The sequence below is a fragment of the Spermophilus citellus genome (genome assembly GCF_964194105.1).
Source record: "Spermophilus citellus genome assembly, chromosome: 2".
NCBI classification, from domain to species: Eukaryota; Metazoa; Chordata; class Mammalia; order Rodentia; family Sciuridae; genus Spermophilus; species Spermophilus citellus.
Window position 1 is genome coordinate 142,419,410 of NC_138183.1, and position 15,753 is coordinate 142,435,162.

The following is a 15,753-nucleotide window of genomic DNA, read 5'->3' on the forward strand; positions in this document are numbered from 1 at the left end:
AGCCCTGCTTCAGCCACTCTGGGTTGGATGTACAAGGTGAAAGATATACTAGCCAAAAGGAAAACGGACAGTTTCACTCTTTAAGACAGCTCTTATACTGTCATTGCCACCCCTTACTTCTGTCATATACAGAGTCCCTTGTTTTGTCTTGACTCTAGGACTGATAACAATCAAACACATAGTTAATAATATCAGAAAACAAACACATGTACCAGTTCAATCCTGAAAGGGCATTGCAGTTGAGATCCAAGCTCACTATTGGGAGGATGGTTTCCTTTTCTTGGTGGATTCAAAAGCTTAATTGACATGGCATGGATTGTGCTATGAACTTGTGTATTGCTTCCATGTTTGTTTCCTCTTTTCATTAAAACTAGTGGTTCTACAATAGAAGCAGGTTTCTTTTTTAAAAAAGAGAAACAACAACTATGATATTACATCATATAAACCTTTAAGCCAAGAAGATAATAATGCCCTTTGACTTAGAGGATTAAATAATGAGCATCAAAGGGGGTAATGCTGTAGTTTCCAAAAGACTCCCACCTTAATTGTAACACACAAGTCTCTCTCCTAATCAAGAAGAGATTATTTTAAGAAGTCAACAAAATTTCCAGAGCACTCATTGTGCTTTGAGCTCCTTTTTGTTGTGAAGGCCAGGTTCCTCCTTCTTGTAAGAGTTAGGCCTGCAGGGCTGGGGTTGTGGCTCAGTGATAGAGCACTTGCCTGGCACATGTGAGGCCCCATGTTCAATTCTCAGCACCACACAAAAATAAAGGTATTGTGCTCATCCACATCCTAAAAAAAAAAAAAAATAGTCTCCAATCAAGTTTTTTGATGTGCGAAAATTTCTGTTTTCTGTGTAAAAAATTGTGAAACCTCTGTCCAACCTATGAATGTGGAACAAAGTTAAGTTATATTAAACATTGTGCTGTGTAACCACCCACTGAAATCTTAGAGAATTTCCAGACCTGGGGTCCAGAGCTTGTTTGGTGTTAGCTCCTCTGGATTGCTGCAGCTTAAATAAATCTGCTTCCTCCAAATTCCTCAGGTGTCCAGACTCATCTTTCCTGCATCAACGCCACCTACTTAAAGTGCTAGAATGTCCTAATTCTTGAAGGGCCTGAAGAGACAGTCTCTCAGACTCTGTCACAGTATGAATTCTAGGAAAAGTAATTCATCACAATGAAACTAATTTCAGGTTTCATTATAGGGACTTCCTGGATGTAATATCAAAGTTGCATGATAAAACTTGTGTACGTCTATTGAGTTGCCATAATATACCCCATAAAGATATATAAATGATATATTTGAATAAAAATTTAATCTGGGGGAAAATATGATTTGTGAGAAATCTAAAGCCATGCTTGCATTTTGTGTTGTTTTAAATATTATGCTGTAATAATATTATATTTTATTATTACATTTTTAAATCTGAAAAAAACATCAGAATTTTGTACCATAATATTGTCCAAAAGGGAACATTTTATTGATTAGAACATATGCTTTCCTGTTTTTAGAGCTAACAGTTGAATTAAAGTTTGGCACCAGACACCAACTCCATCAGAACCTCAGTCTGGTGAAACCACATCTTGGTGCCTGCCCAGGCCAGTGCCCATGAGCAGGTCCCAGAAGGAAATCAGGCTGGCTCTTCCCAGAGCCCTCTGGACAGAGGTTGGCCTCCTCCACTCTTAGTGTTATTTTTTTCTCTGATTGCTTGGCTCCTCTCCAGGCTCTTCAAGCTGTCCTCTCCCATCTTTGTTGTTCAGTGACATCACCTGTCATTCATGTTTTTATAGACCTCTGAGAAAGAGAAAATCCACATGGGTTTCAGAATGGCTCGAGATGTAAATCACTGGTCATAATTGGACACCCTAAAAGGGGATGGTATTGATGGCACAGGGGTATAAATCTCATGATGGGCCAGAAAACTCATTTACAGAGCAGCCAAAGGTCTATGTAGATCCATAAAATGGCCACAAACAACCTGAAAATCTAGGTAGTAACTCATCTGGAGCAGTCATAACCTCTTTCTGCTGGAGAAATATCAGTGGCTTCTTTTGGAATTGAATTAGGTGTGAAAAATAGCTCCTATGCCATTTGGTTAGGAAAATGGTAATGATGATGAAGGTGATAATGCAATAGCTTATATTCATAGACCACTTTGCATACATTATTTCATTGTATATTCACAAAGTCCTTTCACTGACTGTGCTAGTCAGTTCTAGCTGCTAAACAAAATACTCGAAGCTTAAGAAACATTTATTTCTCCCCATTTGGGAGGGTGGGAAGTTAATGGTCAAGGTACTGATAGATTGAATTCTTGGAAAGAGCCCTCTTTTTGCTCATAGCTGGCTGCTTCTCACTGTATTCTCACTTGGTGGAGAGCAAGTAAGCCCTGGTCTCTTTTTGAAATTCTGAGAACACTAATCTCATCTTGGGAGACATGCCCTCCGCCCAGCATATCGAAATCTGATTACCTCCCAAAGGCCCCACTTCTCATGCCATCATATTGGCATTAGGGCTTCAACATGAATTTGGAGGAGACACAAACCTTCAGTAGGGAATGCACTGTGCAGTCTTGGGCATATTCTGTATCTTCTCTGTGCTTTTGCTGCCTCATAAAGAAAAAAGATGGTAAAAACACCTGATCAATGTGTGTGTGTGTGTGTGTGTGTGTGTGTGTGTGTGTGTGTGTATGATTACACTGAATTAAAAACAGGTGATTAGATGATATATGCAAGTAATCCTGGATTTAAAAAAAAACTGAATATACAAACACAGGTGTCAAAATAAAAGCTGAAACCAAGTTTAGGAAAAAATTTCAGTATGGGAATAGAAAATATTTCCCAGGAAGAGGATAAAAGTGGAGTTTTTTCCTGATGATATCAACTTTTTAGGAGATCTAATAGATATTTATGAAATTTAACATGATAATTTAGAAACAATGATATATGCTTATATTACACATGTATTACTTTATTCTGATTCCACATTTAGAAATCAATTTTTAACTAAAACTCATCATAGTCCTCTCCAACATTGGTGTTCTTTTACCCTCTCCAAAACAAATTTGGAGTCTTAAAGGCAGTTTCCAGGACTTGGGTTCTGTTCCCTCTAAGGCGAGGGAAAGACGGGTCCTTGTGAATCAGGATGATCTTGACAAACCACACTGAGGCCTTCATGTGGCTTAGTATATTTGCAAGTTCATCCTACAGGTGTATGTTTGCGACCACCACAATGTGCATTCCTTTGAAATGACTGAACAACACTTGTACCCAACACTATCCATAGACTCAAAATATTTTTCACTCATTATCACTACTCATAGTAACTTAGTGTCAAGTGAAAGAAATAGGTTGACAGCAGGTTCCTCCTAGACTCAGATTTATAGATGACATGATTGATAAGGAATTTCCTCAAATTATGCTTAATTTGACATATGACATAATTTTAGATCTTCCATGGGACAACCCTGAATAACTTCACCTATATTACATCAAATAAAGGTGTGAACAAACTGCAGTTTGGATTAACAGACGTCTGTGTATAAACATATATGAACTAAGTAGACTTTATTACCTGGAATCAAATCAAATGAATTTAACTATCCCCACTTTCCTAAAAAAGGCAGATAAATATATTTCCTGGCTATAGAATTTCAGGTTATTTTACTTAACAATATAGTTCTCTCTTTTTCTTCTTAGAAATTTAATTTTAGTTCATTTTATATATTATATAATGTACTGAACATCTACATAGTAAAAAAAAATTCAATGCCAGCATAGATGAAATTATGCTCTACACTGTGTGTGAAGAATGTGTTAGTTCACATTGAGTTGAGTTCCAGTTATCATTCTACCACAAGATTTTCTGTGTTTATTCATCAGGTGTCAACATATTTATTATTTTTACATATTCATGACACATGAATGAAAATCAAGAAAAAGTGCATATTTCTCTAACAAATCCTTGGTTTTCAAGAAAAGAACATTCAAAAGTTATCACATCTGGACTAGAAATTGTCACAGAAGAAGCTCAGGAATATTCCTTCAAGATCTTTGAAAACTATTGTTCAGAACATCATCATTATTTTTACAAATTCTGGAATTATTCTACAAAGTTAAGCATAATAAGGGTGAGTATAAAAAACATATGTAGCTTCTTGAGATTGATAAGATATTAATATATATGTTATAAGGTAGATATAATTTTCTTATTAGTATGAGATAGGTATAAGAAAATCAATAAGGGTCCTTTGGATGGCAAGATGTGTTCTATATCTTAGAGGTGTGGTAATAAAGTATTTGTGGAGAGGGGATCCTTTGTGGAGATTATTGTCCAGAACAGTTGGACAATAATAAGTCAAATGCAAACTAGAAGGATTAAAAATCTCTATTGGAAAATTGTATTTTCATTGTGGCTGAGAAGTAAGTTTAATTTACAGTTGAATAGAAGACTGAGGCAAGTTGATGGAGTTAAATTCTTATAAATATTTTTAGCAGTTTCAACATAGAACTGAATGCTTTGAAACATAATAAAAATGTATAAATGTCATTTCTATCTTTTGTTCCAGTAATAAGAAAAAATATAGTGGAAATTGTTGTTAAATACCTCACATAATCAAATGGAAATTACATACACATAAACCTTGTAAAACAGATCAAGCAATACAAATACAATCCTCACATATACATATGTATTATAAGTTACCCTTCACAAAAATATGGATCAGATATTTGTATAGATATATGGATATGAATAGATATATAGATATTTTTCTAGGAAAATAAAATGAGGTAAGAACATAAGAAATGAGTAGCATATAGAAAATTCAGAAAATGTTTTCCTATAGTTTTCAAAGGGGGGATAGCCTTCTCTCTGTCATTATAAGTTTTAGTTTTATAGGGTGACATAAAGGTGATTTTGCATTGAGGTGTTCTGTCACATAGAAGGTCAGCTGATGACAACACAAGCACAGTTTTATGCTTTTTAAATGAGAGAAAAGCAACTTAACCAAGGTTAAACTCTCACGCTAGCTTTGAAAGTAGAAGTGTCGCTTTGCTGTATCTGTGGACATAGTGCAAGAGACGGGAGCAGGGAAGAGCACAATGTTATTTGGAGGTGAACATACTTTTCTCCTTAATGCAAAGTTTTTGAAGACTTCAAAGCTTAGAGGTGTCAGAAAGAATACAACAATGGCCTGTCATGTAGAAGAGGCACTGAAGTGAAAAAGAAACACCTTGTCTCCAAAAATATGAGAACTTCTTCTAGAAAGATACAAAAAGAAAAAAAAATGTAGATACTCTTATTGTTACCAAAATCTCAATTGTTGTCCCTGATGCTAATCCAATAACAAGAACACGGTTTTGGGAAAATGGGGAAAAAAAGGTTTTATTGCTTTATTGGCAAAGGAAAAATGCCAGGATCTCCTGTGATTCTGCTCATTGGGGGAATGGAGGATATTTATAATTTATTTTCTATTCTACTTTGTTATGTGATAGTTCATATTACCCATAGAGAGCACAATTTTTCATATCTCTGGTTGTATACAAAGTATATTCACACCATTCATGTCTTCATACAGGTACTTAGGATAATGATGTCCATCTCATTCCACCATCTTTTCTACTCCCATGCCCCCTTCCTTCCCCTCCCACCCCTTCCCTCTATCTAGAGTTCCTCTAATACTCCCAAGACCCTTCCAACCCCACTATGAATCAGCCTCCTCATATCAGAAAACATTCGGCATTTGGTTTTTGGGGATTGGCTAACTTCACTTGGCAATACATTCTCCAACTCCTTCCATTTACTGGAACAGAGGATTTTTAAAAAGATGATTAAAAGATTATATTTCAGGTGTGCCCTGACTGGGATGGACCTGGGGAATCAAAATTCACTTGCTAATTTGGAAGAGGGAGAATTGGACAAAACGTATTTGCTTTAAAATAAGCCTCAGTGACAGAGCAAAAAAAAAAAAAAAAAAAACTTCATTTAAACTTCATGGACACTAGTATTGCTGTATGTATATATGTGGTCATATAACCAATGTGATTCTGCAACCTGAACACTTGGAAAAATGAGAAATTATACCCCATTTGATTCAAATGTATGATATGTCAAGATCATTGTATTGTCATGAACAACTAATAAAAAAAAACAAAATAAAAAAATAAACTTTATTTAAACCACTGTTACATTTCCCCACTGTCAATTTCTGCCTTCCATTTCTAAGTAAAAGTGGGTGGTAATATTTACAAGCTGCTTTCTGTTGACAGAGGGTAAAGTTGGGGAGAAGTGACCCCAAATCCTTGTTTTCTATCTCGAGAGACATAGACAATTAAGGGTATTTAGCATCTGGGCAGTCCAGAGGTCCATGGTAGCAGTTTGTTCATTACTAGAAAAGGCATACATAGGTCAGGTATTATGCCAGGACAACAATAAACAAGCAAAACTTTATTTTTTGGTAAACAATTAGCACAAAAACAATTAATATTTTAGCTGGCCTCTGAAAACCATGAAGTCAGTAATTCAATAAAGCTTAAGATGGCACTGACATGACACTGATTTGTGAGTGGAGGCCATTTAAGACTTATAACATTAACACAGTTGTTAGAAACACACAAAGCATTTAGTTTATATAATGGCCAAGGTGTCCGTGTCCCCTTGAACTGTAGTTAAGATATGTAATGTCATTTGATTTCTGTAAAATAGCTTTTTTTTTTTTTTAGCATTGTCTCTGTTTAGTAGAGGAATTCCTTTAACTGTCATTTACAGATCTCTTGGCAAAGTTAGTTAGTCCTTTTGTGTGACAGACACATTGCTTCTCTTAGACCAATCTGAGGGAGTATTTTGCACAGTTCAAGGAAAGAAGTCAGAAATTCTCTGAAGAGAAGGAGCTTCAGCAGCTGCTAGGAGAGTCCCTGAGTCACTCCCTTTACTTACAGAAAAACTCCTCTGATTTTTTTTTTTTTTATTGGTTGTTCACAACATTACAAAGCTCTTGACATATTATATTTCAGCTGAAGGAAAATTCACCCCATTTCCTAATTCCCTAGCAGTCACCTTTCAAAAAACTTACCAGGTACCTTGAATCCTCAGCATGGAAGGGGGTGGGTTGTCCAATGTGCCAGACCTGCCCAAGAAAACTGGAGCAGGAGTTGCACTTGGTCCCATCTAGGTTGCCAATTTATTACCAAAAGTTTGGTCCTTGTCCCTGATGCCAATCCAATAATGAGGACATGGTTTGAGAAAAAGGTAAAAAGTTTTACAGCTTTGCTAGCAAAGGAAAAACACAGGGGACTCCTGACCTAGGGGCTGAGATTCTGCCCATCCATTGAAACAGAGAGTTTTAAATGAAGTTATTCAAAGGTTACATTCCAGGTGTGCTCCAACAGGGGATTGAATTCACTTGCTAATTTGGGAGAGGGAGAAGAGGAAAAAACATGTCAACTTAAAAATAAGCATCAGTGACAGAACAGCAAGGGCTATATTCAAAGCATAAAGTGGACATGGTTAAATTACCACTAAGAGAATATATAGGAGCTGAACATCTAATAGATGCCACCAAGAGAGACTTAATAAGGAGAAAATTGCCTCCAGGAAAAGAACACAAATTTTCTGTTTGCTGTTTGAAAAGACATCAGTATGAGAAAGGGGGAAAGAAGCAAATTTACTTCTTGGAAGTCTTCTTCCTTGATCCCTGCTCCCCTCACCCTAAAAAAAAAAAAATATTTTTTTTTTTTGAGTGAATAATAGTCTTTGGTTAGAAATGATATTTGTCATTAGTAAAAAAATAATTTTTAACTTTAAATTTTCCAATGGAAGAAATATTATATGCACAAGTAAATAACAAAACGATCATTTCCAACTAAGAGATTCTATAATGAAGTTTGGAAAAAATTATCTCTTTGGATTAAGGGAAAATGAGTATAGAATTATGAAGAAAGTAGAGGCAGTAACATCATCCCTAAACTGAGGAGCAAGGATTATTGCTTAATTTATGTAAAAGTATTCCTAGTATTATTCATCATGTATATTATTGTCAATCTTTCCATCTATAGTGCTATCTCCTTGTGAGTTAGAACAATGGTCACTCATCACATGCTTCCATATTTCCTAATAGTGTTCTATAAACTTAGTAAGAATTAGGCATAATACTTTGGGTATTACAAATTGTTATGTTTGGTTATTTATTTTAGAGCTCAAACTTTCAAAAATGTTTGCCAATAAACTTAGTTAAAAAGAACAGGTATACAAAATATTGAGAATATAAAAGGATACTAACCAAATATATTTATTCCCAGAATTAAGATTTAAAAAAAAAACTTGCCTAAAATGAGGCATATTCAACCCTAAGGAGTGTTTTTAAGGTTTATAAATGTGTTTAGATGTGATTCAGGTTATTTTGCACAGATGGATCATGGCACATCTTAAAGAGGTGCTGTTCTGTATCTGATCCTGGGTATCCAGTATTATCCTTGGCATCTGTCTTCCAAGAAATCAAACACTAGCATTAATCTCACGACTTGTGAATATATATCGCTATATCTGGACTGCTTCTTTATCAAACCTCCAGAAATTGTAAATTTTTACTAAAGCAAAATACTATTTTTACAGGGCAGTTGTTTTTTTTTCAAGGAACGTATTTAGGGCAAGTTTCATATCCTTATTCCTCAAGCTATAGATTACAGGGTTCAGCATGGGCACAATAATAGTATAAAATACAGAGGACACATTCCCTTGGTCCATGGAGCTAACTGACATTGGCTGCAGGTACATGAATGCAATGGAACAAAAGAAGAGAGCAACAGCTGTGAGCTGCAGGTGCTGAAGGCTTTCGCTCTGCCTTCAGTGGAGCGAATGCACAGGATGCTGGCAATGATGAAGATGTAAGAGCTAAGGATGGTCAGGGTTGGGACAAGGACATTACACACACTAAGCACAGAACTAGTACTTCATTCACAAAAGTACTGGAGCAGGAGAGCTCTAATAGTGGAAGTATATCACAAAAATAGTGGTTGATTATATCAGCTTTACAGAAAAGCACTCTTAGCATGTAGACTGTGTGAACTGTGGCACCAATCAAGCTCACTTCAACTACCAACCAGAAACAGACTTGAGAAGACATAGTAACATTGTAAAGCAAAGGGTTAGAGATGCCAACATAGCGGTCATATGCCATTGCAGCCAACATGTGACATTCTGATATAACAAAAACTAGGAAGAAATAGAGCTGAGTCATGCATTCAGGGTAGGAAATGATGTTTTTCTGCACCACAAAGTTTACCAGCATTTTGGGGATAATGATAGTGGATTAGCAGAGGTCAATGAAAGACAGACTGCTGAGGAAATAGTACATAGGTGTATGCAGGTGAGAGCTGAGCCCAATCAGCATGATCATGCCCAGGTTCCCTTCCACAGTGAACATGTAGATTCCTATGAAGAAGAGGGAGAGGGGCAGCTGGAGCTCTGGTTTGTTTGTTAATCCAGCCAGGATAAATTCTGTCACTGTGGTGGAATGGTTTCCTTGTGTCACTTTTTTCTTCGAACCCTATTGGAGGAAGAAAAAAACAAATTTAATATAAGTATTTACTATCTCACTGAAGTGTGAGCCATAATTCAAGCTTTTTCAGCCATATTTCTACTTCTTTGGCCACTGTTCATCTGTGTTTGCAGCCCAAAACCTTGAGATCCCCCAAATATGGGACATGTCAATAAATAGCAGCATTTTCCTAATCTGTATTATTTGGCAAAAGAGTGGTTATTAGTAACTAGTTCCTGATAATCCAAAGAACTGTTCTGATAACTATGATTGACTGTTTTGAGAACTTTTCATGCCTTATTTCTAATAATTTCAAATGCTCTGTAGAGCAAATATTTTGCTGATGTTAAAATAACAACAACACAAAAATCATACAGCCAATATCACAAAAGGAAAGGAGTTTGAAATACTTTTCCCGAATGTAATGAACATGTCAAGATGTCCACACCCAGCACTTTTGTTCAACAGAATACAACAAGATCCAGCTAGTGCAATCAGGCAAGAAAACAAAATTAAAAGGCAAACGGATTTGAAAGCAAGATGTAAAACCATCTTTATTTTTAAATGGCACAAGCTTGTCTATGGAAAATACTAAGGACTCATTAGGAAACAATTATGAGGATGAATTTTAAAGTTCATGAATATGGAGAATTCAAGATCAATAGAAAAACTGAATTTTATTTCTCTACAGTGTCAATGAACAATCAAAAAATTGCATTTGAAATGACTTGAAAAAGAATAAAATATTTTGTGATAAGTTAAATAAAATAAATGCAAGGCAATTTGCCTAAAGTTACAAAACATTGTTATAAGGAATAAAAGCCCTACTTAAATGAAAATACATACCATATTCCTGAATCAACAATACTCAATTTTGTCAAAATGGCAGTACTTCCCAAATTGATGCATAAACTTAGTGTAATCTCTATTAAAATCCTGGCTATGTTGTAGCAGTTAATTACAAACTGTAAAATTCCTACAATAATTCAAGGGTCATAAAATATCAAAGCAAACTGATGAAAGGAGAATAAACTTGGAGTTCTCATATTTCCTACTTGAGAAGTTACTACAATGTAACTATAATCAACATAGTATGGTATTTCCATAAGTTCAGATGCACAGTTCAATAAAATAGAATTGGAAATACAAAAATAAACTCATACCTATGAAGAATTAATTTATTGTAAGATTTTATTGACAATTCCATGAGGAAAAACTTTTTTTTCAACAAATTATACAAGGTCCATTAAATTGGGACATGTAAAGCAATTAATCTGGATTGCTTTTTCATACAGTTCACAAAAAGCAATTAGAAATGTGCCATAGAACTAAATGTAAGATCTATTACTCTAAGAATATTAGGAAAAGAAACACAAAACTAAATCCTTATGACCTTGGATTTGATGGTAAGGGCTTTAGATAAGATCCCCAAACCAGAGGCTAACACAGAAAAAACAATAGTAAGTTGAACATAATAAGAATGAGTGAAAAAGAACTTTTCTACACGGTTGGTAGAAATATGAATTAGTAGAATCATTATGGAAATCAGCATGGAGGTTCCTCAAAAGGCTAGAAATATCAACATCATATGATCCAACTGTAGCACTCTCTGGTATTTATCCAAAAAAATTAAGGTCAATATACTATAGAGTTTGATGTATACCAATGTTTAGAGCAGCACAATTAATAAGAAATAATAAAAGTAAAAGAAACAAAGAAAAGAAAAAAAGAAGAGAAGAAGTTACAGACATAAGGCAGGCATGTATTCAATCCAAACATTTTCTTCTATGACTTTTATTAGAGATAAAAATCCACTAGAACAAAAGTGAAAAAATGAATATAACTAAGGAGGACTGAAATCAGTATGGTTGAAGAGAATTCCCAAGTAGAAAATAGTTGTGGAAAATTATACAATTGTAATGATTCAAGTTGATAGTATTGGGCTGTGAATGTGAACTAATCTTAAAACAAATTTGACAAGGATAAGTCAAATGTTTGTTGTGGGCATTCAGCATAAGGACACAAATGCTATAGAATTCCTCATCTTCAGAATGATACCATCTTGAAGGGGACAGGAGGCCAACACTAATTTCCTGTGCTGAACATGACTGTGGGGTCCTATAGGAACATGGTCATTACGGTGCTAGCCCAGAGTGGGATCAAAGAAGGCTTTTTAAGGGAACCTGAGTGTAGACATATAAGTAGAAATGAGTGAGCTCTGCACAACATTCAAACTGGAGAAGCAATGACCTGACAGTTCCCCATATCAAAGTCCCTGGATGCAGAGAAGAAACACCTATAAATACCAGTAATTTCTTTATAAGAAAGAGAGTATTCAAAATGAGGGAAGTGGTAGATACCCAAGAGAAACTGTATCTGGTGAGTTGTGTTAATTCTGGAAGGCTATATTTTATGATGGTGGTATATAGATTGCAATTATTCAGAAAAATTTAATATTTAGATTAAAATAATTTACACCTATTATCTATATGACAGTAAAAACAAACATCTATTGTATGAAACCTCAAAGGGAGGATCTATAGCCATAAAGATATGTTTTATCTTTATATGTTTACCATTAAACATACCTGGAAGCTGTATGAGTTGAATTATTAAAAAAGATAATTTTCTGCCTTCAGATTTGTTGCAGAAAGAATGAATAATCATTTTCAGGTAGATCTATGTAATCACTGTTATATTATAAGGAGACTCAAGTTCATGAAAGTCCTCTTACCTTCTGAGAGTAAAAGGGTCTAGAATAATTGGAATTAAAATGATCTTTCTCTACTTGGAAACAGGAATTGGAAAAGAAGCAGGAGCCCATATTTTATTCTTATAGACTGTTCTGTTTTGAATGACCATATGTAGCCAGGAAACTGAGGAAGGGAATCATTAGAGTGGATCCTAAGAGAAATGAGAAGGGTTTGTGATGCAGTAAAATTCAAATAACCTGAGATGTATTTCCACTTCCCTTTTAGGCTTTTGTTTACTGAAAAGGAAAAGGTAAACTGCTGCAATAGAAGGATTTTAGGAGGTTCACAGTAATATCAGGCAAAAGTTTGCCTACTTTCCTGGACCATGTGCCAGTTCACCCTGGTGGTTACAGGCAGACACATACTGCTGGTTGGGCCTGGCAGGTTCCTTGGCTGCTTTCTAATTATGAGAAGAGAAGACAAAAGAAAAGCCTTTCTTCTGTCTCTACCCACTCCTTTTCTATCACCTTCTTACCAGGATCTTTTCTTCTCTATATTTTTTTTTTCAAATAATTTCCATTTAATTTGCAGACACATCTGGTTTTTAAAAAAACATTTTTATGGTTGCATATTAATTATACACAATAGGGGGTTTCACTGTGATATATTCATATATAATGAAATGACATAATTTGATCAAATTCATTCCACAACAAACTTTACAGCAGTAGCGTTTCCCAAGCATGATAGTATACTTTTAAAATTCGATCATGAAAATTATACCTGGCCTGATTGAAATGAAATATTTCTCATTCATAGCCTAGTTGAACCAAAAAAAAATCAATAAATAGAGGAAGATAAATCAGAGCAAAACCCTTCTAGTAAAACAAAGAAGCCCAAAACACAGCAAAACAATAGCTGGAACCCAGCAATACTCAGCATTGACCACTGATTATACTGAACAAGGCAAAGACAAGTCCAGATTTTCTCACATGGAATCACAGCCTAATCCCCTCTCCATGGATCCCTTTATCTCTTCTCTCTTCCCATTTACAAGCTGATGTCTACCACCAATGCCTATATCCAGGTCTAAGCCCAAAAGTCATGGTTTGTAAGTGGTATAGAATACTGGTATTTCTGCTTCACTGAGAAACCTGCCCAAGGTCCTAGCAAGAAGCATTTTCTTTATACACATTCTTTGTAGTTCTGAAGTAATAGGATGCTATTGGAAGCCATGAGGATATATCTCTCTCATTTCCCTAACAACGCTTTAGCCAATAAAATGATGGCTTGTCTAATGGTTTGGGGAGACAAACACTGTAGCTAACATGAAAGAATATCAGTGTGAGAAGAATATGAGGTTTAGGAATGAAAAAGGATGAAGACAATTAAGACTGAGAAGCAGAAGGTCCATTTTTTTTTTCTGCCTTCTGGGAAATGTTCTCTTTCTCTTTATGAGCCCTGTAATGTCCACAAAAAAACATGGTTCCCAGTGTCAGAAGACCAACCCTGGAGTCTTCATTTTGCTATTTGTTCTTCACACATCCTGAGACAAGTCACTTTAACTCAGAGCATCTCAGTCCCCCAGTCATAAAATGAAGATAATAATAATACCTTATGCAATCCAAATAAAAGTATTTCATCAGCTATGATGTGTGGCTGAAGTGTTAGCTACTGATCTCTCTCTACAATTATTCAGGAAGGAAGCCCAGAAGGTGGAGGACCTTCCTCATCCTTATTTTTGAGACTATAAATCAAGGGGTTCAGCATGGGGATGACCAAGTTGTTCAGGACCTGAACAGTTGCATTAAGCCAGGGGTTGGGAGTGGGCTGCAGGTAGATGAGGACCACTGGCATGAAGGAGAGGAGGATGGCCATGAGGTGGGCACTGCAGGTGGAGAAGGCACGGCGGCGGCCTTCCGTAGATCGAATTTGAAGAATGGAGTGGACAATGCAGCTGTAGGAGGTGAGGATGAGGAGGAAGCAGCTGAGGGGCATGAGGCCAACACTGATGAACCTCACCATCTCCAGGGTTGAAGTGTCTGCACAAGCCAGCTTCAGCATCACTGGGATGTCACAGAAGTAGTAGTCCACCTCATTGGGACCACAGTAGGGCAGCTGGAAGGTGAGAGTGGTCAGAAAGGTGGCCTGAATGCAGCCCCAAAATGAGGGCCCTGGAGCCAAGATGGCGCACACTCTGTGGCTCATGATTATGGTGTAGCATAGAGGGAAACATATGGCAACAAAGCACTCAGAGGCCATCACTGTGTACAGAAAATCCTCAGTGCAGCCCAGAAAATGGTAGAAGAGCTGGGACCCACAGTCCACATATGAGATGGCTCTGCTGTTCCCTGACAGATAGAACAGCATCTTGGGAGAACTCACAGAGGGGAAAAATATGTCAAAAATAGATAGCTTGCACAGGAAGAAGTACATGGGGGTATGAAGCCAAGTGGAGGAGATAATTGCCAGCAAGATTAGCAGGTTCCCCATGAAGCTGAAGACGTAAAAGGACAAAAACAAGATGAAGAGCATGGTCTCCAGACCCTCTGGTTTGGGACTCTTAGCAGGACAAACTCAGTCACCACAAAGGGAATCTTCATAGCTGTAAGAAATTCTAACCCTGAGAAGGAGTCTAAAACACCAAAATGTGTACAACAATGTCATATTATTAAGCTTTGACTATATTTTTAAAAAGAAGCAACTGGACATATGAAAGTAAAGAGCAAAATCTATGTAAAAATTTCAGGTAAAAAGATGTGGCTATTTCAGAGTCAGTCAATCCAATCTTAGAAAAACTATTTTTAAGAGAAATGATTGTTTACTATGACAAGAGGAGAAATTTACAGAAATATTCAAAATATCCCCAAGTTAGGAGACTTTTTCCCATGGATATAATCTTTTTGATCACAGTTATATTTTTAATTCTCATATCTTTAAATAACAAACTCCAATTATCCATTAGACTCTGCAAATAGCAGAAAAAAATAGTGTTAGGAAACTAGGCACTCAATATGAATAATGGCTTTACCTGTTATTCGCCTTACAAAAGAATCTCATAAAAATAGAAGGGAGTCACACAGAGTGGAGCAAGGGGACCAAGAGTGAGGGAGAAAACAGAAGACATGGGGAAGTGTGGGGAAACAGACTCTACCAAATTATGCTATGTCCATGTACAAATATACCACAATGAATCACATGTACACGATGTACATGTATCTCAATTTTACATATTAATATAGAATTAATGAATGCTTACTATGTTCCAAGCAATGGTTCAGCATTTTAAAAATGTTTTATTTTTAAATATATATAATCATATTTGTATGATTATGTATATTATATATACAAGTTATATTATAATAATCCATTAATTAAAATAATACTAATAATTGCCATAATTATAATAGTAGAAGGGATATGAAATGAGTAGAACAAGTAGATCAAGGAAGGCAGGAGAGGAGAGAAAGAGAAGATACTGGCAAATGACACTCATCAAATCCTGTAATTTTCATGTTAGAT

General features: G+C 35.9%; 2 pseudogenes across 2 annotated transcripts; both read right to left on the bottom strand.

The window, feature by feature from the left end:
* Window positions 1–8,607: 8,607 nt before the first annotated feature.
* Window positions 8,608–9,612, bottom strand: LOC308641619 (olfactory receptor 8G50-like; annotated as a pseudogene). Its single transcript has 2 exons — window positions 9,598–9,612; window positions 8,608–9,547 (listed from the first exon to the last, which is right to left on the bottom strand). The product of its transcript is annotated as an olfactory receptor 8G50-like (transcript).
* A 4,314-nt stretch (window positions 9,613–13,926) lies between these two features.
* LOC308631506 (olfactory receptor 10D1B-like) lies at window positions 13,927–14,834 on the bottom strand (annotated as a pseudogene). Its single transcript has one exon. The product of its transcript is annotated as an olfactory receptor 10D1B-like (transcript).
* Between the last annotated feature and the right edge of the window lie 919 nt (window positions 14,835–15,753).